We start from the raw sequence: 9563 nt of genomic DNA on the forward strand, positions 1-9563 counted from the left end.
TTCAAGAAGTGTAGTTATGGGTCACTATGGGTTTAATATATATTTTTTTATGGATTTATCTCCCATTTGTATATCATTTTTTTTTACTTAGGTATCTTTTCAAATTTATCTATTTTTTAATGGGATCATCTTATTAAATTATAAAGCATCCTTGATATATTCTGGATCTAGTCCTTTATAAGAATGTGTTTTGCAAAGACTTTCCTGTTTTTCAATTATTAATGAATGCTGATTTTTAGTAAATGTTTTTCCTTTGGTTTTTTGAAATCATCATATGATTTTCTCCTTTAATCTGCTACCGTGGCTGATTATATTTAAAAATTTCCAAATTTTTGAACTATCCTTAATAAATGTATCCTGGGATAGATATGAATTGGTCATGATTTTAAAATATTTTGTTAGGGGCGCCTGGGTGGCACAGCGGTTAAGCGTCTGCCTTCGGCTCAGGGCGTGATCCTGGCGTTACGGGATCGAGCCCCAGGTCAGGCTCCTCCACTATGAGCCTGCTTCTTCCTCTCCCACTCCCCCTGCTTGTGTTCCCTCTCTCGCTGGCTGTCTCTATCTCTGTCAAATAAATAAATAAAATCTTAAAATAAATAAATAAATAAAATATTTTGTTAAACGTATTCAGTAATATGTTCTCTCAAACTTTTGCAAGTATCTTTATAGGTGATGTTAAGCTGTGATTGTATTTTCTCTCATGCCCTTATGCACTCTTTATATCCGTGATATTCTAGCCAGATGATATGAGTTGGTAGATTTTTCTTCATATTAATTTTCTGAAATAGATCATATAAAAGTAGTTACCTCTCACATAATCAAACACATCAGGTCATAAATTGGTTCCCTTTATTATTATTGTTACTTTTTTTAGCCCTGAAGATACATCTCTAAGAGTGTTAATTCCTTTTTCAATCTGGATTGATTGTACCCTTAGCCTTGTGCACAGTTTTTTTCTTCAACATTGTCATGGGAATTCTTTTCCTCTTCTGTATCTCTCTCTCTCTCTCTTTCTCTCTCCCTTTCTCTGCAATCCCCTCTTCTCTCCCTCTCTCTTGCCCTCTTCTTCTTCATTTTGGTGGAACATATCTTCCTGGAAAAGGGTCCGTAGGGAATACATTGTTTTGAGAACTGGCAGGTCTGAAATATTCCAATCTACACTTATACTTGATTTATGATTTGACTAGAAACAGAATTCTGAGTTCAAATTATTTCTGATTCATTTCGAAGGTCATTTTCCATTCTCTTCTGCTTTCTAGGGCAGTTTGTTAAGAAACCTGATTCCATGCTGATCCTTCTGGAATGTGACCCATCCCCGACTCCCTCTCCCCTCTTCTTATCCCTGCAAATCCCTCAAATGTCACGATGATCATTTTAATGTATCTATCAATTTGTTAGACAAAACTTGATATCTCATTACTCATCGAAATCCTAGGGAAATGTCCACTGAAGGCCAGGAGTCACCTTCTGGATTCTTCTCTACATACAGAGGCAAGAAAACCTACAAACACTAATGTTCTCCCCAAGTGGAGAAATCCACCAGACACAGGACACTAGTTAAATTAAACCCATTTGTCAAATAGATTGAATTCTGTTCACATTTACTCCATTTATCAAATAAGACAACTCTTCTCACTTACGTGTGATTTTGCTCCCCACCTTCATTTGCCTCGTGCCATAGAGCAAAGTAGATAGTTTGGGGTGAATGCCAGGAAAAGAAAGTGTTTAGCACAGGTTCCTAAAATACAAAATTTATTTAAGGCAAAAAATAAAGTGGACAATTAGAAACTCTCACAGGCAAAACTGATATGACCTTAAAAGAATATATTGTAGTTGCATTTTATCTCACAAATTAAAAACATGTTCTTGAAGTAAAATTTAAAATTATGTTGAAGTGAAATTTACAATAGTGTACATGATTTGTTCTAGCAATTAATTTTCAATAGGATAAAGATGTCAAAAGATGAAGAAAGGGGTCATGTCAAGATTTTTGAGCAGAGATAATTACAAATCACAATGCCCAAACAAGCAAACGACAGAGTTTCCTACCCAGAAATTCCTACAGTCGTCTCCCCACCCACCCCTCGCATCCATGCTCCCGCGTTCTTACCCTGGGCTGTGTGTTCAGGAAGGCTGGCCTGTTTGGCTTCCTGGCTATCCAGGTTCTTGTTGGTTATGTCTGACAAGAGGCAGGAGACCAGATGGCAGAAGGTGAGAGAGAAGTGGAGTATTCCTGGCCCACACGGTGGCATCACCGGCGCTCACCCCTGAATGTGGGGGTGTGCCTCCCCCGTGCAGTCCCTGGCTGGGCTCACGTGGCCACAGCTGGCCCTGGACTCCAGTAACGGGATTCCTAGCCCTTGCTCCCCTCCTGACAGCCAGTGTTAATGGCTTCCTGCCCTTGTTAGACCTCAGTGTGACTCCACTCCATTCACACTTAAAACGTCCCCTTGTTGAATCTAAATTCTATTCACTTAAAGCCTTTTGAGTGTGCTAACTCTTCCTCCTGGGATTCTTGCTGATAGAGCGCATCTTCCAGCCTCCCCTCCCGGCAGGTTCTGGGGTGCCCCGTTTCCTCTAGCCATAGAGCACTTGTGAAGATACCTCACAGCCTTTAAGCTTTAAGTAAATCATGTCTTCTCATTTATCTTTATATCCATCTTAGGTTTGTCATTTAAAACTCCCCCTCCAAGTTCACCTTCCCTGGAGACCGTGGCCCCACTCCTGAATGTGACTTAGATGTACTAGGGTCTATGCGTGTTTTCAGCTTGTTATTACCTTTTAAAATTGCTTAGAAAATTGTGGGGCACCTGGGTGGCTCAGCTGGTTAAGCGTCTGACTCTTGATTTTGGCTCAGGTCATGATCTCAAGGTTGTGGGATCGAGCCCAGCATCCTTGAGATTCTCCTTCTCCCTCTGCCTCTCCCCACCCTTCGCATGCTCTCTCTCTCTCTCCTCTGTCTTTCTTTAAAAAACTTGTTTGAGAACATTTTAAATTTACTTTTCTACCTCTCCCCACCCCCACACTTGCGTTGGACTGAAATCTTCCCAGCGGATGCTGTCTTGATCTTCTGTGACCCTTGGAAGGTTATTACAGTGGGCTGAACACAGGGGAGAAAAAGACATTAGTGAATAAAAATAAAGAAGAGGGAGAAGACAAGGAACGTAAGTAGCTAACAGGAATAATTCTGTGGGCTCGGGCGCCCACTGCCAGAAGTGACGACATGCAGAGAGAATACAACTTAGGGCGAAGATGAGCTTACGTCATCTTTCAGGGTTGCAGGTGCTTGGGGGTGAGCAGAAACCCTGGGGAGAGTGAGCTTGGATACAGATATGCACATCTTTTCCTCTTAGGGGTTGAAGCCAATAGACTGGCTGAGATTTCAGAGGGAAATCGCTTGGTGTGGGCTGTGTGAGAGCCAGGGCTGTGCGGGGGGAGCCCACAAAGTGGAACCAATGAAGGGAAGAGAGACGCGCAGGGAGGACACCCTCTCCGAAGGCCACGGAGAAATGGGTGGAGAGTCTCCGGAATCAGGAGGTTAGGGACAAAAGCATCAGGATCAGGCAAAGGGAAAGAAGAGGTCAGCAAGATTAGCATTATGAACCTCCTGGGTGGCTTGGAGGCAGCAGTCAGATTTCAGGGGGTTGAGAAAGAACTTGGGGGTGAAATGGCAGTGAAAGGATTCTTGGGAATTCTGAGAGGACGGCAATGTGAGGAGAGGACACCCTTAACTGGCTAGGAAAGAAGATGAAAGCCGGCCTAGATTTCTTTGAAATTCTTTCCCAAAGCATCCAGGAAGTACCATTCTCAGTCTCTGGGGTTTCAGATTTGCAATTTGCCTTCGAGTATTGCTTCCTGCTGTCCTTTGGTGGACAGGTTGCGAGACGATCGATCGTTGGCAGCAACGCGTTCCAGAACACATACTTGTGTGACATTTTACTGCTTTCATGATTCACTGCAGCCTACTGAAACTTTCCTTTATTACGTTGTCCTCATCATTCCACAGATGGCACTCTTCAGGCTTCGGTATTTCCATCCCGTGATCCCTTTAGCGCAGTGACCTGTCTGCTCCACTTGGAAATTCTTAGCCCCCTTTGCAATTTGCAGGCACTTTTTCAGGGAAGGGCTTTTAGCAAAACCCCTTTAGGCAAGTCAGCATTTGATGGTTCACTCAAGTTTAAGGTTTGGGAATGAGGTTTTCCTATTAGAAACCAGAAAATACCCGTAAAGGAAGCTTTACTAAGAGGAAGAGAAACCGTCGCATTTTCTTGATTTAAAAAAAGAACAGGGGAAATGCTTATTTCTTCCTAGGAAGGCTTTTTGCCAAGTCAAGATCACCAGGATTTTCATTACAATAGCATTACGCTCTCAAGATTGCTTTGCTGGACCCAGTGATTGTCTCTTAGTTCCCTGCAGGAAAAGCTGGAAAAGGTGGACACAGATACTGACGTGGTGCTTCCTCAGAAAACAGAAAGGGAAGAGCAAGTTGATGAGAACACAGGATAAAATAAATTCTGCGACGAGACACATGTGACAGACACAGCCCCGCAGGCGGGAAACGTGGCGCGGGTGTTATTTTAGTTAGAAAAAGGAAAGAAAATGGGATTCTAAAATTTAAAAAAAAGCAGCTGGAAGATAATAGCCCCTGCTGAAATTGAAGATTTGGGGGTCTTGCAAAAGGTGTGTAGGGAGAATAGATCCAGCGAGGGAATGTAAGAAAAGATCTGGAGGTGCGTCGGTGTGTGGGGTTTTTTTTCTCTCTTCTCATCTTTGCCTGTAAAGATCCATCCTGAGTTAGGAGTGCAAAATCATTTGTAGTCTTGCTTGGAGATAACAATCTCAAATGCACCTCGGCTTCTGCGATCTGAGGACACAAGCCACAGAAAGTCTATTACCAGAGTCCCCGATTCAGTGATAGAGAGGGAATGAAGGGGACAGCTGGTATTGTTAATAGAGGGAGTAGGTTCGTAAATCTTCGTAGAAATCATGTGACATTTGTGAGCACAGAGACTTAAGTTTGGAAGTAAAGTACTTTGATATTTGGCTGTGGGTATATAAATGATGATGGCTACTTTCACTTAAGAGGTGTGAAAAAGCTTGAAACGATGGATTCTTCTTAGAATGTGAAAAATGGGGATGCTGGACTTGCTTCCTAGCGAGGCTGGAGCTCATGGAGAATCAGAGAGTGAACCGGCCGGTTGTGAAGGAGTATTTTCCAACATACCTTCCGTGGATTTCTTCTCCACTTTTTAAAAGCATTTCCGCCTGGCATTCTGTACTTCAACCTTCTGATTCTGAATGTTTGAATTTTGTGTGCGTTCACTGCTAAACAGCGAAGAGACCCAACTCCTAACAGGAAAGGTTTTTTTCTGCAGAATCTTATACCATGTTCCCTCTTGGAGCCTGAAACACTCAGGCATCATCTCTCCTTGAACAGCAAAAGTTAGGCTCCTTGCTGCTGGGATGTTTACAACATAACTGTTTAAGGATGCTGTAAAGCTCCCTGATTAAATACATTCACCAGGATTCCCAGAAAGGACAGCAATTCATACTCGGCCAGATCTGTCCATAAGATATACACGCTGATGTGGAAAGTCATCTTCTTTCTACAGCATACTTTGCTATGAGCACTTTGACAGAAGTTTCTAAAGCAAACCCTTACACGAAGGTAACGTCCTAGATGAAGAGGGGATCTGCTGTGGGCAATGGGCGTGCCCCTCCACTCACTATAGGGGTGACCTGCAGACTCAATGTGTTCAGTCCTACCTGCACGTGTGCCTCTCCGAAAGGCTAGATGGACGGAGCTCAGCGATGCCCTGTGCCTATCAGGACCGCAGGTTGTACCCCTTCTCTTCATTTCAAGAAAAGCGAGTCTGCCCAGGCATTCTTGACATCTACCGACCAAGGTAGAGATCATTTTCTGTTGTTGTTGCTAGTTTCCATTTCTACCCCTCGTTTTCCTCTGGGGAGTCATCCTACTATGAATCTCAGTCTACGTGGAATTATTGATATCGGCCTGAGCTGCAGAGATATGCATGTAACTCAAGCCTGGAGAAGCAGAGTACTCCATTCTCCCAGCCAAGTGCTTAGTTCCGGGATGGCCAAGGGTCCCAATCAGAACCAACATGGTGGAATCTTTGGACACTTGCAGGGCCTGTTGAAAGATGTATTATCTTTTTCCACTTGCCTTGAAGGCCTGGGAATGCAAGGCGAGAGCTGTTGGCAACCACTTTGTCATCACAAGGGATGACTGGCTGAGCATGGCATCAACACACGGGAATCTAGTGGCATAATACATTCTTATGAATACCTGAAAGAATTTTCAGAATAAAGTAATAATATTAGCTGGTATGCTAACACATGTCTGCCAGTCTGGTTCTTAGCTTCTCATTGTCTCTGCTCCTGTTGCTCTGTTAAGAGCCTACTTCCTTTTCCATGTCTTATGGCTTCTGCTTACTCATGGCTTTTAATTACTGCTTTCCCTTTATGTGTGTCTTGGCTTCTGTGCTACTCTGCTATCTGTCCTATTGTGTGTTTTTCCTAATCACCACGATCAAGTAAGAATGTCTAGTTTAGTTATTCACTGCCCAGTACAGAGTGCTCCTGTTAGGAAAATAGAAACTTTTACTTCACACATACACACACACATGCACACACACACACACACACACACACACACTATATGGGAGGAAAAACTTCTACTTTCTTAGGATCTGTGACTAGGCTTGAGAATTAAACTAACATAAGACAAATTAGCAGGAAAAAACATGGGTTTTATTTAATATTTTTACATGTATGTGGGAATCTTCATAAGGAAAGTGAAAAACCTAAGAAATTATTAGGCCAGAACCTTTTATATCTTTTTAAACAAAGAACAAGAAGTTGTGGGGAGGTGACAGGACAAGGATACGTGGACTGGGGCAGTAAATTGTCAGACAGTGACTCGGAAATCCACGGGGAAGCTAATGGAAGATCAGAGTTGTTTTAGTAGGTGGTTTGAACAGATCCATTTTGGTGTCAACTCCAAGTCTCCAGTGTTAAGAATGTTCTTCTTTTCGTGGGGCAGGGAGGGCACACTTCTCATGGGAAATCTCATGACCTGCTTTTAGGTAGAAAAGAGGAAGAGAGAGAGCTCTTCTTTCATCTGTGGTTTCTTGAGTGCCTTCCGCTCAAAAAAATCAATATGTCAAAGTGGCAGTTTTGGGGGTCAGCATGTTCTGAAGCCCTTCAATACTTTTTAATAATATACCAACAGAATCTATACTTTTAAAATTATTTATTGATCACCTACTATGTGCTAGGCATTGTTCTATGCGTATTAACTCATATTCGCTCATTAAATTCTCATCAAAATCCATAGTATAGCTAGTAAGCAGAAGAGCAGTATTCAAATCTCTGCATTATTAACTTTTTTTTTTAAAGATTTATTTATTTGACAGAGAGAGACAGCGAGAGGGAACACAAGCAGGGGGAGTGGAAGAGGAAGAAGCAGGCTCCCAGTGGAGGAGACCTATGCAGGGCTCGATCCCAGGACTCTGGGATCACGCCCTGAGCCGAAGGCAGACGCTTAACGACTGAGCCACCCAGGCGCCCCATAACTTTTCTTTCATAATGACCCAGGCTTACTTGGCCATGGCATGTCGAAGGCCGTTGACTTCCTTCATGCCTGATCTATACACGAAGGTTCTTTTGTGTCAGGGGCCAGATGTGGGCAGATCGCCTCTGCCCAGTGTGGCATGGCGGCCAACAGGTAGGAAAGGACCTCTGTCCTCCTGGGGCTCTTCCCCAGCATTTGTGAGAAAAACACAACTTCAAGTAATTGTTTCCTCTTTCAACAGGAGTATGTGGTCAAACAATTCCTTCCTCACAAGGACTGGGGGCATGTTGCAAGCCGCTTCTGTTCCCTTCCCCCTCCCCACCGCAGCCAGCCTGCTCACACTCCCCTTTCCGCGTGGATCACATCCATCTTCTTCATGGCTCTTATCACGATGCAGACTTATATCTACTTTCCTGTGTGTGTCTCTCTCTAACGTTTATCTTATCCATTTCCACCAGGCTGAATCATCAGCAGATTGGGGCTGTGGTAGGCCATTGTATAAATGAGCCAAGAAACGAATGAATGAATGGATCCCTTATCTGGATTTTCCTTTAGGGAAGGAAAGATCTAAACTAGAGGTGAAAGGGTGATGCTCCAGGATGAAAACAAGTGATTTAGGAAGGCAAAGACGATGACCATGTACAATACTACGTAAGCTATGGCAACCCAGTCAAGTGGGATAGCATCTCTGGTTAATACTGCATGAGACAGATGCCACACAGATAAGGTGACCAGGTGTCCCAGTTTGCTTGGAACAGTCCTGGTTTGTCTCTGCTTGTCTGGCATCCTGTCCGGGTTAGCATTTGTCTGGGGTAACGTGGTTACATTTCAATCCCTGATGACCCGTCTCCCTTTTCCTGCCTCCTTCCAGGCCTAAAGGAACGTATACCTCTCTCTCAAGGAGAACATGCATGTGAGTTGGGCTTGCCCACAACACCAAGTGTGCTCAGCCTTGGTGCCCTGACTCTCAGTTTCTGGTAATTGGGGGAGAAGCACCCCAACTTGCCACCTGTGATGACTACTTGGTCTGCCAGCCAAATGTGCCCCAGGCACTGCCGTTTGCTTCAACATGCACAAAGATGCAGCTGCAAGTGGGGGGATCCGAGGCAAATAAGGGAAAATTATAGGTTGGGCGGGTGTGAAATATCTGCAGGAAATAGCACATCATTTCATCCTTGAAAGTATGAATTGTATGGACACCTTTCCTGGAAACCTCGTTCTTTCTTATTTTTAATTGCATTTCCCCTTTATATTTTTTGTAGATATTTGTGGTTCTGAAGTTTTTATTTACAAACAACCTGATAAGCAGATTCCAAGACTCACTTATATATTAAGATTCATTAGGCTGAAGATGGGACCCAGGAATTTTCATTTTCAACAGGTTTGCTCCAAGATCCTGCCACCCAAATGGCCTACAGAACACACGTGGAGAAAAGCACAAGTCTGCACAGGGGGGCAGTGCATTCCCAATGGCGAGGCTTGCTGGTAGAAAGAATTTCGGGTCTGACTGAGGATCCCGGTACCCGAGGGAGAGGAAAGATGCAAACCAAATGTTAGTCAGCTTTCTGAACCTTCTCCTAGGCTCATCCGTGCAACGCCTTGTAAAATCCAGGTTTAGCAAGAACCCTGCTAAGTCAGTTCAGGAAGAGTCCTCCATCCTCCACAGCTGCTCACACTCAAAACGTGATTAAGTTCCTCTTCCTCCACCGCCCGGCAGGTCTGTCTTCAGCAAAGATCCTGTAAGGTTGGTTTCACCAGACCCCTCTTACTCTTGAGGTTTCCTTTTAGAAACTTCCATTGCTAACAGCATCCTAATCCTAGACTCGGAACTCCCACTTGCCCCTCTGCATTTGGTTCCCTACTGACGTCTCCCTTGCCCTATTGTCCTAGTCCAGAATAAAAATCTGTTTTTACTGTTTAACTACCGTCCAGCTCTGTTTTTTCTTCAACAACACTGGTATTTACG

Source organism: Ursus americanus, chromosome 31 (genome assembly GCF_024610735.1).
Source record: "Ursus americanus isolate L20-20 chromosome 31, mUrsAme1.1.p, whole genome shotgun sequence".
Taxonomy (NCBI): Eukaryota; Metazoa; Chordata; class Mammalia; order Carnivora; family Ursidae; genus Ursus; species Ursus americanus.